The sequence below is a fragment of the Metopolophium dirhodum genome, chromosome 4, assembly GCF_019925205.1.
Source record: "Metopolophium dirhodum isolate CAU chromosome 4, ASM1992520v1, whole genome shotgun sequence".
In the NCBI taxonomy this organism is placed as follows: domain Eukaryota; kingdom Metazoa; phylum Arthropoda; class Insecta; order Hemiptera; family Aphididae; genus Metopolophium; species Metopolophium dirhodum.
The window spans coordinates 1,105,923-1,123,768 of NC_083563.1; the positions used below are offsets into that span (position 1 = coordinate 1,105,923).

The window sequence follows — 17,846 nt, forward strand, 5'->3', positions numbered from 1 at the left end:
ATACAGTGACCCATTTGTAACCTACTGCATAGCAGAGCAACATCCACTTACCCACTTTTTTTTGAAATTGATTATTATCATCATGTTACCTAGTTACAATCTATACCATACTATACAATATAATATTTTAAAGAGGAAAGGTTTGGATGTTTGTAACGAATAAACTCAAAAACTATTGGACCGATTTCAAAAATTCTTTCACCATTGGAATGCTGCATTATCCCTGAGTAACATACATAGCAGGCCAATTTAAAAAGGGTAAATTAAAACCCTGGTAGATGCTCAAACAGGGATTTTGAAATTTACGATGGAATAGTTTGTTTGTAAATGGTTCTATTGGTTATAGGAGAAATAATTAGTAGAAATTAGTATTTATTTTATTTATTAGTGGTAGTCATTAGTTATTCGGGCAAATCAGGAACAAGCACGCATAAAATCGAATTATCACACATTGCCTACAAGAGTTGCATTTACTGCAGCGAGTTACGCCCAAAATGAGTTGAACGATCACAACTTTTTTAAGAATTGTCATTTTATACGGGCAACGAAGTGCGCAAGGACAGCTATAATATATAAATAAAAATAAATAGTCAATTTTTATTTCAATCAAATTTGTTTTTGAATGCCAATAATCTATATCTAAATCTATACTATCTATATCTAAAATTCTATAATATAATCTATAATAATATTATAAAGAGGGAAGATTAAGATGTTTGTAACGAATAAACTTAAAAACTACTGGACCGATTTCAAAAAGTTTTATAGACAAATATGGTATCTGACATTATATTTTTATTTTATATAACGTTGGAAATTCTATTTAAATTAACTAGCACATATTATATTAATAATATATTGTACAAATACAAGTATGTAAAAAAATCGTTGAGCAGAACTTCCCTGACAGCATAAACCAGTACATTCAATTTGAATCCGGCAATAAAAAAGTAAAAATCCATTGATCGAGTATTTAATTTATGATTGTGTCTGAAATGGTTGTTTTTAATGATAAATATTTATACATTTTTTAAAACCTAGTCTGTCGAGTTATTTCCAACTGAAAAATTTCCAAATACAGCTGAATTTGTATTAAATATAATATTATGTTGTATTGCCGATATCAAACACGCGTATATTTATATGAATACTATTGTGCGTGTGCTTGCGATTAATAACAGATAACACTGAAGTAGAAAAAAAATCACTTGACGCAAATTATATTTACACGCGGCGACGACTACGATTGGTAAATTATTTGTTAACTGAATTCGTCCGTCAGCGTTTGTGTTATTCGCGTGGGTATTTATGCACACGTTAAAAATACTTAAATCCTAAAATCATCGTTCATTCGGTAACTAAGCAAAAAATTTTTAAGTCTATAGAATCGGGTCTTTAAAGACATCAAATGCGTAGGTATATAAATGTATATTATAAGATGAGAGCGTCGGAAAAACGAGAGCGCCGCGATCGCAATACGTTTAAAAAAAGGAAATTTCTCGCTTAACCAAAACTAAAACGGGCATAGAAGTTACACACACACACACACACACACACACACACACAATATATATTATATATATATATCTCCATGGAAACACGAGTTTGAATAATTAATTAGAACACCACCGATTTGAAACCATTTCCATATTATTAAAGGAGCGGCGAAAAAAACGTGTATCTATATTATATATATATATATTGAAAGTTTGCGAGTGTATACGCAGAGATAAAAATAATAAAAAATTACTTGACAACCCATTATTGGAGTAAAAAAACAACTCTGCGGAAATAACGCGTATAACGTATACATATATTTCTAAATAATATGCTCTGCCCGTTGTATACGGTATTCAATTGGGGCGCTCACGTTTTATCATGAAAATCAACCGAAATAGTAATTTGTTAAATTTTTCAATCACATCTGAATAAAATATGGGCCTACTGGAATGGTTGAATTCGAAATAAATGTACAGTGTACCTATACTGCAATTCTAGACCGATACAAATTTAAATATTATATTTAAGCTCATTAAATAGGTATATTATAAGTACGGCTGTAGGGTAGATACAAATATGTTCATTTTAAAGATAAATTAACACCAAAATATAATGGTAGATATTACGAAAAAATATTTGTATGTTTAATTTATTTATTTGAAATCTACTATTTAGAACAGTTTGAATAATTTTTTTTTAAATTTTAATACCCCTGATTTAGAAACAGAAAGTTCAACTACCTAAAATTCATTACAGATAACAGAATATCAAATTTTTTTTTTTTTTTTTTTATTAAAGAAAATATATACAATCTGTATTAACTATACAATAAGTAATATTGATGATTTATATACAAAACTGGACGGCTTGATAGAAGGGAGTGTCCAAACAACACTACTTCAATTTTAGACTTTTAATTGATGATTTTTTTTTTTTTTTTTTTTATTTTAGTATTATTGGTTGAGGAGGTCCCTGGGCCAATTTCGCTTTAGACGACGTGGAGGGTTATCGGGGAGAGTGACGGATGAGAGATTGGAAATGAATGGATTTGGATGGTTGACTGTGTTATTGTGAAATAATTTATAGTAGAGGGAGGCTAGGGTGCTTATGTATGGGATTTTAAGGTCAGAGTGGAGTGTGAGGTTGGTCACGTACCAGGGTGCGTTTGTGAGGAGACGAAGACAAATTGATTGGAAGGCTTGGAATTTTTGAATGTTGGATTTTTTGGATGTGCCCCATAACTGTATTCCGTAAGTCATTGAAGGGCGGAGAATTTGTTTATAGATTAGGAGTTTTGTGTAGAGAGGGAGATTTGATTTGAGAAGGTGTTTCATTTTGTGGAGTTTAAAGTTAAGTGATTTCCTTTTTGTTTTTATGTGAACTGCCCAAGTGAGTTTACTGTCGAGATGGACTCCGAGGTAACGGGTGGCATGTGCTTTGGGAATCGTGACGTTATTGAGGGTCATGGGGGGACTATGGTCTGGACGTAGAGTAAAGGTTATGTGGGTAGATTTATTTGGATTTATTTTGATTCTCCACAAGTTGAACCAATTTTGTAGTTCATTGAGATGGGATTGTAGATTTTCGGATGCTATGGTTAGGTCAACATTAGTCGATATTATGCCTGTGTCATCTGCGAAAGTAGCAAGAGTGGTGTTCTCAAAGTGAGGAATGTCGGAGGTAAATATATTGTAAAGAGTAGGTGCTAGAATGCTTCCCTGGGGGACGCCAGCTTTTATGTAGTGGATTTGTGAGAGTTCGTCTTCGCAGCGAACGACGAAGGATCGGTTATGAAGGAAAGATTTTATGGTTAAAAACAGGGGGGCTGGTAGAAATCGTATTTTATATAGTAGGCCTTCGTGCCAAACGCGGTCGAACGCCTGAGCTACGTCGAGAAAGACGCCAGTGGAGTACTGTTTGTTTTCGAGAGTTTGTGCAATTATGTCGATTATTCTGTGGACTTGATGGAGTGACGAATGTTTATTTTTGAAACCGAATTGAGTGTGGGGGATTATATTATGGCTTGCTAATAAAGGATTTATTCGCTTTAGTATAATCTTTTCTAGAATTTTTGAGAATGAGGGTAAAAGGCTGATAGGACGATATGAAGAAGGCAGGTCAGGAGGTTTATCTGGTTTTGGAATTAGAATAATTATGGAGTGTTTCCATGAATGAGGAATGTGGGAGAGACGAAGAATTGAGTTGAAGATAAAGGTTAAGAGAAGAATGGCTTTCTTAGGCAAATGTTTAATAATTTGATTTGTTATGAGGTCGTGACCTGGAGATTTTTTGTTTGATAATTTACTGATAATAAATTGGATTTCGCTGGGGGAGGTATGTTTTGTGGGTAGCGACATAGGAAGGCAATTGGTTAGAGATTTTTCAATAAAGGATGTGTGATCGATGTTGTTAACGTCGGGATGAGGAGAGAAATTATTTTCTAGGAGAGAGGCAAACAGGTTTGATTTTTCTAGGTTGGTCTTTGCGAAGGATCTGTCAGGATATCTAATTGGTGGTATTACTTTATTCTTATTTAGGATTTGTTTAGTAGCTTTCCAAATAGAATTGTTTGAGTTCGATAGAGAATTTAAATATCTTTGGTATGTTTCTGTGTTGTGAATACGTAGAAGGTTTTTAAGGGAGCACGCAATATTGTTGTAGCGACTTTTGTCACTGGGGAGGTGGGTGTGGTGCCATCGGTTTCTGGCTCGGCGTTTTTCAACAAGCAGTTTTGAGAGGTGATCAGGGAGAAAATTTTTATTGCGATTGGAGGGTAAGGAGGTTGATGAGTCAAGGGCGGCGTTTTTTATCAACGTGGTGAAGGTTGAGACAGCAGAGTCTATCTCTTCAGTAGATTTTAAAGAAATGTTTAGAGATATATTGTTTTCAACGATGCGGGAGAATTTTTTCCAATCGGTTATCCCTGGGGTGAGAGTGGGGAATTTTTTCAGTGAGACCAATTGATTATTTAAAGTTAATAGGATAGGGGTGTGATCAGACGAGAGGTCTGCGAGATTGGCAATATTATAGTTGAAGTTATTTGGGAGAGTATGAATGAAAAAATCAAGAATGTCGGGAACTCTGTTGGAGTGTGATGGCCAATACGTTGGGTCAGGAGGAGATAAGAATTTTAGGTTGTTAGAAAGTAGTGATCTGTGTAGTGAAAGGCCTCTAGTATTGGATACTCATAATATATATAGATCCCCATAAATTATGTTTGGAATTGAAGTCACCTCCGGATAAAAATGTGTTACCGAGGGATTTGAAGTACTGAGTGAAATCATTGTCGGTTATTTTGTTAGCGTGACCCGGTGGACAGTAAACAGACGAGATTGTAGTGGGTACATGGTTTATTGAAATTTCTATATTAGTAGCTTGAATGGATGTAGTTTGGAATTGTGGAAGTACTGAGTGACTAATGTTAGTTTTTATTATTAATGCAGAACCAGCATGCGCAGTACCATCGGGGTGATCGCAGTGGTATGTTGAGTAGCAGGGAATATGAAAATTTGAGTGTGTGGTGAGGTGGGATTCACTAATTAGAAGTATATCTATGTTGTTTACAGTAAGAAAAGCTTTTAATTCATTTTTTTGTTGCAATAGGCCGTTTGCATTCCAAAGAAGGATGGATAACGGGTGGAGAATAGTTTCGTGATTATTTATCATCTTTAGAAACTATAAGTTTATTGATAACAGTGGTTAGTAGAGAGATTAGGGGACAGATTAGGTTTTTTAGTTCTTCGAGAAAAGATGAAAGTTTGAGGGATATGTCTGGATGTGTTGTAGGATTGGTTGGATTGTTTGTGTTATCGGTGGTAGCTTGGGCGTAAGTTTTGGGGAAGTTTGAGGCTGAAATTGAAGTAGCGTTTACAGATGTTGGGGGAACATGATTTGATTGAGGGTTAAAGTTTTTTTTTGATTGTAGAGTAGATTGAAATTCCTTATGGACTGGGCATCCTCGGTAGTTCGCAGGGTGATCACCACTGCAGAGAGCACATTTTGCTGGAAGATTCTGAGATTTTTGGCATGATGTGGACAGGTGGTTGGCTCCGCAACGGACGCATTTTGGGGGATGGTTGCAATAAGATTTGGTGTGTCCAAACGCTTGACAACGGAGACATTGTATTGTTAATTTGTTGGCACGAGGTTCTTCGATCTTTATTTTGGTGTGGTACAAAAAACTGATCGAAAATATGTCTTTATTGTTGATGGCTGGCTCCAGGTCAATAAAAAAGAGCGGTAGAGGAAGTTTTGTATTACGTTGAAGAACATTGGTGATATTTCTGGTTTGATGACCGTGAGAAAGTAATTCATTTTTAATTTCATCTATTGGTGTGGTGTGGTGGAGATTTCTCAGTATTACACGATACGCTCTATCTTGCTTCAGTTGATAAGTATGAAAGGCTGCTTTTGAGTCTTGCAGAAATTTAATAACTGCGCGGTATGAGTTTGCTGAAGTAGTGGAGAGTTTTATGCCATTGGTTGAACTTTTGCATGAGAAATGTTCACCTTTGGTTAACGTTTTGATGGAGTTACAGAAAGCATTGAAATCATTAACTACGCGAATGAATATAGGCGGAGGTGGCTTGATGACTGGAGTGGTTGTTTCGGGTTCTGAATCAATCTCGATTAGGTTGTCGTTTTGTATTTCCGAGGGCTCGGAGTGATTTGAAAACAAAGAGAAACGATTTGATGAAACAAATGTTTTATTTTGTTGAGTGGGAGAGTTTGGAGAGTGGGGCAGTGAATGTTTACCGTTTTTATTATTTTTATTTTTTATCGTAGTGAACCCGTCGGATTGGACAGGAGTTTGTTGAGAAGTACCATAATTATTTGACACACTCTGTAGACGAGATTTTTGTATAATCAAAGGTGGAACGGTTTTAGACTGTTGTTTATTATCTGACATGGTGTACGACGACGGTACGTTCTAATGCTAGATTACGGAGAAGCCCGATAAGGCTGACCGTGCGATACTGCGGCCGCCCGACGGCCGGCCGTATTTTTGGTAAAACCGTGATGATAATTAGGTTGTAGTATAATTAAATTTGTTACCGAATATGAGCTGGAGGCGCTCCTTTTGGTGACTTGGTGTTGGGGTTGGCAGAACAGAAGATTGACGCTGTTGAATACGTGGAATGTTTTTTTTTTTAAAAAAAACGGACTAAAACATAGTAATTTAACACGAATAGAAGGATAAACAGCGAGACGCGATGTTTCATTATCAACGGTCGTGACCGAACTGAATATCAAATTTATATTTATATTTAAAAAAGCGGGTAAGAGGGTGTTGCTCTATTGTACAGTAGGTTATAAGTGAGTGGTGGGTCACTGTTATGGAGGGTGTTGACTTTGAATTCAATGAAATAATCTCATTGTATACGAAAAACGATTCTAAGCGGAGACGGTTTGTCAGCCTAAGATATTTTATATTGTATTTATATTCAATGGCGTAGACATAATTTCTGAAAGGAGGGATTAAAAAAATAAAACAACATAGCTAAATGGGAGGGGAAAATTAGACCCTCTCAAAACTTTTTACTTACAGGTACTTAGTAAAATATTTAACAATATGGAAAAATGAATATAATTTGAATTGATTCAAAATTCACATCAAACACAATATGGAAGATTATCCACTCTATCTACAATAATTTATTTTAGAGTTACACCAAAAACCAAAATTTCGTCAAAAACCGATTTTGCATAAAAATTCCAGTTTTTCTTTAATTTTTTTTTCGTTTTTCCTGGAGCTTTTTAAAACTACTGGGAATTTTTTACTTTTGACCCCCTCAAAGTACCAACAAGATTCACTTTCCTATCAAAAAAGATACTGTTGAAGAAAATCTAGGCAGTAGGCATGTTTACTCTTCTTAAACGTGTGTCTGTCGTCAAAAGAATAAAAAACACACATGATTATAAAAACAGTACATACGCATAAAAATACACATCATTGTAAAACCAATACATGCATCACTCCGCCGAGAATCTAAAATAACATAATATGGTGTTCTTTATGAAAAATCAACATCAGATCATTCGGCTTTATCAACAACAAGTGTGTAACGGCTGAAAAACATTTGAAATAGGAATACAAATCGTTAATTTATAACTAATAGAGTTATCTCTCTATTTGAATATTTTAAATCAGTTGTAGATATAAGATTGTTTGAAAATTTAAAAGTGAAAAAAAAAATAATACTTATGAACATTGTTACTGGTGGAGCTGGTTTTGAAGTCGATATAGATTTTGTACTCCATTTGTTTATTATTATTACTGTTTTATTGAGAAAATAAACATTCAGTATGCTGTGCAAAGCACACACATAAACTGAACTATCTCCGAGAACATAATAATAATAATATGAAATCTCGGCTGTACGCGGTCGGGTCGCCGAGACCGCATCATTTTCCCGAACGGTATATTACACGAATACACAGGGTGTGCGACGGTGTTTTGTCCGCAATAGTCTGCTTACCCAAGGAGTACGGGAATACGAATACACGTGGCAAAACGCTACAGATTGTCATGTATATAATATATAGACACTATATAAGTATACAATTCACATTCGGACCGAAACCCTCCCGGCCAAAGTTTTCAAACGCTCCAATTGGTAGCCAAGCACGTATAATAATAATAATTCTTTGACAAGAAACGAGAACCCCGGGCTGGAAGTTATTTACTATATATATATAATACACAACTCCACCGAATTCAATATGATTGTCGTCGACGGAATAATGCTCTAGAGTCTAGAGCGTATATATATATATATATTACACTTGTGGTTTAACGCAAATAGCCGCCCGGACTTGACCTCGTTTTTTAAAAATTTTTTACGAACGTGTGCTTATACGCAATGTCATTTTTCAGTGTTTTTGAAATAACGTTTGAGAGCTCATACACTATTATGTTTGTAGTTTGTACGCACAATTTCAAAAACGTCACTACTAGCTACATATATTATGTAAATGGTCGAATACTTATATTGATACATCTATATTATAACTCGTTTTTAATTTATTTTTTTTTAGGTACAAATATAAAATAATATAATATAAGAATAATTAAAGGTAGATAAGTACTGCATGCGCGCTCAAGCAAATTATGTAAAAATTAAAACCTATTTTAAAAACGCAATAGCATTTTACGCAAAAAACCATTACCTACATATTATATCATATTATTAAACGCAGTTATTTTCTTCCACTGCTGCCGACGGTAACTTTAAATAAAAAAATATATATTTGTATAAAATTAATGATTTTTTATTAATATTCATAAGCGCAGAGCGCTCCGTTTTTGCTAACGGACAAATATGAAAAAGTTAAATCGAGTATTAAATTCCAAGTTAATTACACACCAAAGGAGAATAATGATATTGTTTTTTAGGTATTTTTTCTTATCAATTAACAGTCTGAATAAAATTATTGTATTCATTATATATAACGAGTCATGCTAACACTGTGTTTTATGTAACGAAAAATTTATATTTTTCAATGGAGTCATTTATATATTATTATAATGTGCAAGTTTCGCGTATTTGTAAATTAAACAAAAATTATCCCCGGAACAAAAAAAAATATAGCATTGTTGATATTATGCGCGCTACAATAATAATATACTATATTAAACATCTACCAAAGTTAAAAAAAACAAAAACAATTATGTCCCCTGTACGTTTAAAAATAAAAAAAAGAAACAATGGACATATACCTATATTATTATGTTATTGTGTCGTTATCATTCATATCTGATAAATATATAAATATAACGCTTCATAATAATAATCAATATAATTGGGTAGCCTATCCAAGGTAGGTGTGTCAGCGACAATTTATTTATGTTTTCGATTACTCTGAAATAAAAGTCGGATTTAAAAAACGGTTTCCAAGCTGCACCGGCTAACGAGAACCCACCGCAAGTTTTACATCAATACTAGCGCACTGCACACTGTATACCTATACATATTATAATATATGTATATATATTTCGCAGTACACGTACATATACGTATTCACTACGGCGTCTGTGGGAGGAAAGTATAAAAGTTTTTTCTTACTTTCCGCTCTCGTGTGGCGTAATATCTATATATATATATGTCTATAATATTATATAGGTATGTATATAATATATACCTACTGCAGCTGCTCTTCTTTCTTTCTCGCTGAACTTTATATACGTATAATCGCCAAACCGTCACACACCTCGCTCTCTGGTCGTACGACTCACACACAAATGCGATCACACGGTGACTGATAAGTTTTGGCCCAAGAAAAAAGACCATGTTCTCACACACACACACATACACACATAATCATCGTCGACAGCTGCAGGTAAAGTCGGCAGCCAACGAGTGATTTCATATATAATGTATAATAGTCAGAAACCACCCTCGTACTGGAAAAAGGGTTAGGAGGTGCACGCGTGTAAGGCGAGAGAGAAATGAGTTTTAAAAAATTCAAATCCTACTCGGCCGCCGCGGCAGTGGTGGTAAGTCGAGTGGCTGGCGGTGAAGAGTGGGTTGAGGGTTGAAAGAGCGGCGGATCGAATCCCCACTCGCCGGCGGTATACACACAGCAACGGCCGCGGGTCTCTCTCTCTCTCTCTCTTCCACTGGCCCCGAGTACAAAAGGTGTGTCCGAAAAGACCGGTAGCGGCGGCGTCACGTTCGCCCGCCATCACCATCACTGCCACCACCACCACAATCACCACCACCACCGTTACGGCCGCCTAGGTAGTCTTTATATTATTATGATGATTTTTTTTTCTACTCTCTCTGTATTCTCTCTTTCCGTCCGTCCGTCGTCCACCGGTGCAGCCGCCCTGGATCTGCCGCTAACGACGGGACACTGCAAACGCAGCCCAGCAACGCCACCGAACGGCAGCCCGGCCCAGCTACACGGTACACGCGGTGTCGAGCGGCGGGCGTGTCCGCGGCGGTGGACCCCGGACCCGGCATACAGCAGCGTAGCGCCGGCGCGCCAAAGTCCGCGTCGGCGATCGATACGCTCACGCTACACACGCCTCCGTGACCCCACCGCACGCCGTCTCGCGCCAAAACCCGACCGTAATGTTTTTTTCCCTTTTCAACCACCCCCGCGGCGCATTCGCAAACCACGCTTTGTCATTTCGCGTATAGGTAAGCATATGCCACATAAACGAAATCCTATGTGCGATACGGCGGAGAGCGCTATATATGTATTCTATGATTATGTCCCGGGTACGTGGAACATATTGCGCACGGTTTAACAGGTGTGTCGCGACATCGGCCGCGATAATATTATCCGGCGCGGTATACCGCAAAGGGCGTCACGACGCTAGCGAGTCGAATTCGACTGCAACAGTCACCGTGAATACCTACATCATATTATTTTATGATCCCATCATATTTTAAAGCCAATGCCTACCACAACCCGCCCGTTAGTTTTTCGTACTACGATAACAGACATGCAGGTGTGACGTGTGATGACGGTGAATTGTATGTTTAAAATAATTATGATGTTACATTACTACGATGATTCAATCTTTAAACCAGCCATTTTAGAGACAAACCAATACATTATTATATGAAAACATTTTGTTCCGGGACACGTATACCTAAATAATATTTATTATTGTCTATGACTGTGTTTTTACAGATGCAATGTATAATAATTTACGATTACAGAGGTGACGGAGCTTGTCTAACCATTTTGCGTAGTGTCGAAAATTTCAATAATCTTTTTATTTTCCCTTTGCTTGTTCTACATCTCAATCCCTGTCCACCACCACCCCAACTCCTGAAACGTTTTACCGTCGTCGACATGACGTCCCAAATGCTTCGATCAATGAGCCACTTTCCGACATTTCCTCACATCCGAGACATTTGTAACCTAACCGAGCGCTTCTCCAGAGCATGATTTTTGTACTAATTTATTGACTATTTATTTATTTATATATATGCACACACCACATACAACGTATACTCCACGAGTATACGACCAGACAAACGAAACAAATTCGCTTATAGCTATAATATAATATTTATCATAATATATAACAACACTTCATAGATACAAAAATAATCAGAAACAAACCTTACGAAAGAATTTTCAAATATAGAAACATATAATAATTTGATAGATATACATTTTAATATTTTATATAACAAACAAATTTCATTAGCGGTATAAAAGCCCCTTTCCTTTACCTTCACGTATAACAAAATATTCCAACATTTTGGAACGTGTTACAAATTTTACTTCAGAGTATAGGTATGTTGTTCAATTGCATTTTTTTTTGTTTCTAACTAGGTGTATTTGGTTAGGTTATAGAAAATGAAAATAATGACAGTATTCAGTTTGACCGCAACTGCTATTTTATAGTTAACGGATCTTAGTATTATGTAATCGATCTTAACCTAGTCAAACTTTAATAAGTCAACTAAGTTGATGGCAAAGTGACAAAAACTTCCACCAAACATCACTATAAAGTTTAGATGATCGGACGTTTTTAGAAAATATATCCTACTGTTATAGAAATATGAACCAAATGTATCGAGCAATTAATCAAAAACATATTTGAAATATGACATGCAGTTCAAAAATAATTATTTAGATTATGATATGATAAAAAATAATAGTTTAAAGATATGATATAACACATTTAAATTTAAAAAAATTCACACGTTTAAAACAAAATTATTATTTGATAATACTATAAAGAATGCTTTAATAATGCTACAACTGAAATTGTTTATACGCAAAACTTAATAGTATTCACATAATAATTGTATTTATTCAAATCAATAAATTAATAATATATTAAGATAAATGCATTAAAAAATAAAATGTCTATAATAATTAATAAAATCATATTATATCTTCACGTTCAGAATACAAATAAAAACAATTAATATTTAATAAAAATAGTAGAAACAAATCATGATATGTTGTGATACTGAATGCAGCAGTGATATTAAATTGCCTATACACGGTGCCGTTTCAAAATAATATATTTTATTATTTAATCGTTGTTATAATAAAATTATAGTTTGACCAGCAATGTATACAGAACTTGAATAACTAAAATACTTCTATAATCAGACAATAAAATTGGCAATAGACTTAGAAAAAAAATAATGACTTAACTCCGTGAAACACAACCTTAGAAATATTTTGTAATATTTTGTAAATGTATTCTTGATAAGTATATTTAGTATTTACCTAAACTTTTCATACATAAACAGTAAATGAAGATTCAAAAGTAATAATACATAGATCACGCTTTATTTATACTAAAAAAACAAAAATAAAAACCTGTTACATGGATACAATAAAATGCAGCAAATATATTAATACTGATCATATATATTTACACATATCACTATTCATTATACTATTATATACTATATCACTATGCCTTTTATAATATTAGGCACGATCAACCAATTTTCGTGCGTGGATAAGTGTCCATAATATTTTATACTTGATCTGAATTTCATTCCATTTTTGGCCATCATATATTTATATTGATTTTACTTTAGCATAATACATATGTTTTACTATAACATATTCTTTGAAAGTGCAATTGGTACATAGTTAATAGTAGTTCTATCCTTCAGTAAGATAACACGCTGTTTTTATCAAAACTTTTTTGTTGTGTATTTCGAACTAACTTAAAAATCAGTATTATAAAAGTGTCACGTGAAATCGAAACTTTTACAGAAAATTCTCAAAAAAGTTTAAAATTTAAATCACTTTTTTCAAGAAATGTTATGATAGCACATGTAGATTATATTTTGCTTAAAATAATATTTTCTAAATTATTATTTAATACCTAACTGATAAATACGAGTATGTCATATGCATTAGGTGAATGGTAATAAACTATACTAAAATCTGTTAAATAAATATATAAATTGACAAAATATAATCTAAAACTCCAAAATAAGTTACAACTTGCACTTTAAATTAAAAAAAAAAAACAGGAAAATAGCTCCACCGTATATAGTTACTAGTTAGTGTCAAGTGTAACTTGTCATCGAGTCGATAATAACTATATTGGGGATGTATTAAATTTGAATTCAATCTCCAACCTATGTGTATACAAAAAAACGATTCTGACCCATATAGAGCAGGCCTATACTTTTAAGTGATATTTTATTATACATAAATATTGCTATTAATTTATTTTTCTACGGTAGGTTGAGCCAATTTTTATAAAGCAAATCATATGTGTATTAATTAATTCATATTATATTACTAGTTGTTATTAACTTACAATTCAAAATCTACGAACCATAAATGGGTGTGAATAAGTTAATGTTGTACAATGTACATACCTTAAAATTAATATAAATATAAGTGAATTATAATATACGTAACGGTGAAAAGTTCCATGCCACTGCAAATTATTTTATAGGAATTTCAAAAAACAACTAAAATTGTTGTTTTTTGTTTAAATATCCATTTTCATCAAAATGAGAACTTCAAACGTTAAAAATTGTTTACATATTTATTTTTTGAAAGTTTAAGGCTTCTATTAGAATAACTTACGATAAATCTTGTATTCAATTTTCAAGAGAAATATTAAAATCAAAATATTTTACAATTTGTGATGTACGAATTTTTTCAAAATTTGAACTTCAACTGCTTATTAAAAGAAAGAATCCGTTTTCATTATTTTTAAATTGCTTTAAGAAAAATTTAAGTGAAAACAAATAAACACCACCTCTCACGGTTATTGTCCAAGCATACAATTTTTTTACCAAAACTAATATTAAAAAAATACTAAAAAATGCATAAATAGCTTAAAATTAGTCATAGAAAAAATGAATTAAGTCATAGTGCAAATTTCTAATGTCTATGATTACTTAATAGTTTCTGAAATGCAACAAAAAAATAAAAATAACTTTAGGATATTATGCCATTATTTTACTTCAATAGATCATACAAATGTAAGTGTATTAAGCTTAACTTTTAAAAATTTTATTTAGAAAAACTTATAAAGAATCTTGCACTACATTTTCAAGCACTTTTACTCTCAGACAAAAGTTCTATCATGTATAAATAAAAAATAAAAAAGTCAAAAATTTAAAATGCTTATAATAATAGCACAAAATAATCCAAGATTTTTTATGAATATATATCATGTCGTGTAAAAGCTTATATGAATATTTTGTGAAATGTTTATATTTTTAGTTATTCATTTTTCAAAACGTGTACTTAGGTATGTATAAACACACACATCATTATAAAATCAGTAATTGCATCGCTCTGCTCAGATTATTGATATTGTATCAGTTTTGTTATACATGAAAATTTAAATCATCTGAAATTCAAGCACTGGAAAATAAATTATTATGAAACCCAGAAAACTTAAAACAAAAATAAAGAGAAGATTGTACGTGATATGATAAATAACTTAATGTAATTACACGTGAAAAGATAAGTTATAATGACAGTGAATGAGTTAGAAATTTAGAATGCAGTAGAAGAGTTGATTTCAGATAAATTATCAATATTTGAAAACACAATTTAACTACTAATAATAATTTTATACTTAAAAACAAACTCAAGATGTTATTTAACTGGGTTTTTTGACAGCTAGCTTTCATATTGACTTGAGTCATGTAAATATACGTTATGAACCTACAATAGGAGAAGATTTTTTTTAAAGATAATACCGTGTATTTAAATTCTAAGAATTTGAATTAGGAATATCTATGATTTTACGAAAAAATTCTTGTTTGATTGTGGGGACTAATCAAGACGAAATCGATTTTGTGTTCAAAACTAATGAAAACGAACATTCTTTAGAAGCTTGCAGATAAAAAAAAAATCAATTTTGCATAATATGCAGTAAGCAGTTAAATAGTATTAAAGGGTTTAAGCATGTGACTATAAATAATTATCAAATAGTTTATTACGGCATACTTTTAAAGTATTAATAATTTATTCTATTATGTATTTCCATGTTGAGACAATCTGGCAATCGTGAAGAGCCTCCGGGTTTTTTTATTAATTATTAGAAAAGAATATATTTACAATCAGTACACAAGTATAATACAATAATAAAAAGTTATATTCGATTTTATCCGTGTTTTCTTGAGTGAATGGGGTTAAGAATGACACCACTTCATATTTCTGAATTCAGAACTCATTATACGTCATAGCCAGCAGGTCTTATAATTTGTTTATATATCAGGATTTGTTTTTAGATTCTGAGTGGAACGATGAATGTATTGATTTTACAATGATGTGTGTTTTTTTTTGTGTCTGTCATCACTTTTTAAGACAGTGCTTGGATTTTCTTCAACAGTATCTTTTCTGATAGGAAAGTGAATCTAGTTGGTACTTTGGGGGATCAAAAGTAACATTTTTACAGTAGTTTTCAAAAGCGCCGTTAAAAAAAATTTTAAGGAAAAACGGGAATTTTTACACAAAATCTGTTTTCGAAAAAACCTATGTTGGTTTTTAGTGCAACTCTTAAACAAATGACCGTAGGTACATGACATTTTGACTGAATATTTATATTAGCATTTTCTATACACCATAATATTTTCCAAATATTTTGACTTATTTTGAGCTGTTTACGGACATTTTCAGTTCCTATTTTTTTCTATAAATATCAATAAAATTTTATTTGTTGGTAAAAAAGCTTAAAAATTTAATAGAAGGCTATAAATAGTACTAATATACTATAAATAGTATATTATTTCAAAGGCTGATAAAACAAATTAAAAATCCTTAGTCGCAGTTTTTATTTATAAGCATTTAAAGTTAAAATCTTGACAAAATACGGAAAAATCCCGAAAATTAGCAACTTATTTTGAGTTGAGAATTCATAAAAATGTTTCTTTTTAAATCTAAAATTTGAAAATGTAATACAAGATTATTGATAAGTTTGTCTACCTTTATCAAAAAAAAAAATGTCTACTTGAAAGTCAAATTAAATTTTTATGAGCGTTTGAAATTCATATTTTTATAACATTTGATATTCACTCGATTTCTGATGTAACGATTTTCTTATTTTGTTGTAATTAAAAAACGTATGAATACTTGAAAATTTCACTGAATGTTTATATTAGCAATTATATACACAATCAAATTTTGAAAATAATTTAACTCTTTTTGAGCTGTTTACATAAGTATTTATACCATTGTCTTGTTGTGGAATTACATTGTTGTTGATTGGTAAGGGATAGCTGCAATGCTCGAAGTGGGGGGAGGGATACAGAGGAATAGCATCCCTCTACTTTTTTTGTTAGATGAAAAATAGAAGAATGTTATGATGGTATCAAGAAATCAACATTTTAGTAAATTTCGTTCACTCTTTAGATTCTGAGGAGAGCGTTGAATGTATTCATTTTACAATGATGTGTTTTATTATTTGGGAAAACGAAAAAAAAAATAGGAAAAAACGGGAATATAATATATTCAGTCAGTGTTTGACAAAATCGTTATTCTTATTAGGTTGTAATCACAAAAACCAAAACCAAAGATACCTACTTAAGATTTTCCCCAAATATTTATATAAGCATTTTTTATAGATACATGGTAAAATTATAAAAATATTTTGATTTTTTTTATGGTATTTATAAATATTTGACATTTTTTTATATAAATATCGATAAAAAATTAGCTCCGTCAAAAAGCTTGAAAATTTAATACAAGGTTCCTCATAAGTGCAGGTTTATATTGTGACCAAAAATTCAAAAAAAATTTAAAACACAGTTTCTTATAGAAATTTGAAGTTAAAATTTGGTGGAACTTAGATATTAAAACAAAGGATAACGATTTTAATTATTTTGTTGTAATTCAAAAATATTATTGTCGGAGACTTGACACTTATACGTGTATTATATTTTATACACACAATGACATTTTCAAATGCAATATTTTCGTGAACCCCCAACCCCCCTCCTGTTTACGTGCCTGGTATTACATATACTTTATAGTAAAATAAATTACTTAGCAATATAAATATTTCGTAAAATATACTTAGTAATATAGACTGACAGACATACCACATACATGATACACTTCTGGTCTTCTTTCGAAAATTGTTTCGTATACAATGATTTATCATTGAATTTAAATTTAACACATACTTTAAAGTGACTTACTTAATGATGAGGTAATAAAGTCATACTTTTTTAGTTGAATTTTTAAATATTGCTAAAAACATAATTGACTGAAGTAAGTAGGTATAAGGTAGGTATATTAATTGGTTTCGTGAAGTAAACTAATTTCAATCGGGTGAATTTGTAGACTATTCAATCCCTAAATTATTATATCCACCAGCTACCGTTGATTAGCAATATGTTTTGTAATGGAAAATCAATTATTATACCTAG

At 32.2% G+C, this 17,846-nt stretch overlaps 2 protein-coding genes across 5 annotated transcripts in view; both read right to left on the reverse strand.

Moving 5' to 3' along the window:
• The window catches only part of LOC132942414 (neurocalcin homolog), a 95,374-nt gene that overhangs the window by 74,517 nt on the left and 3,011 nt on the right, over nucleotides 1-17,846 (reverse strand). The gene's annotated exons all lie outside the window — the stretch shown is intronic.
• The window catches only part of LOC132942413 (neuronal calcium sensor 2), a 92,294-nt gene that overhangs the window by 71,437 nt on the left and 3,011 nt on the right, over nucleotides 1-17,846 (reverse strand). The window lies entirely within an intron of this gene.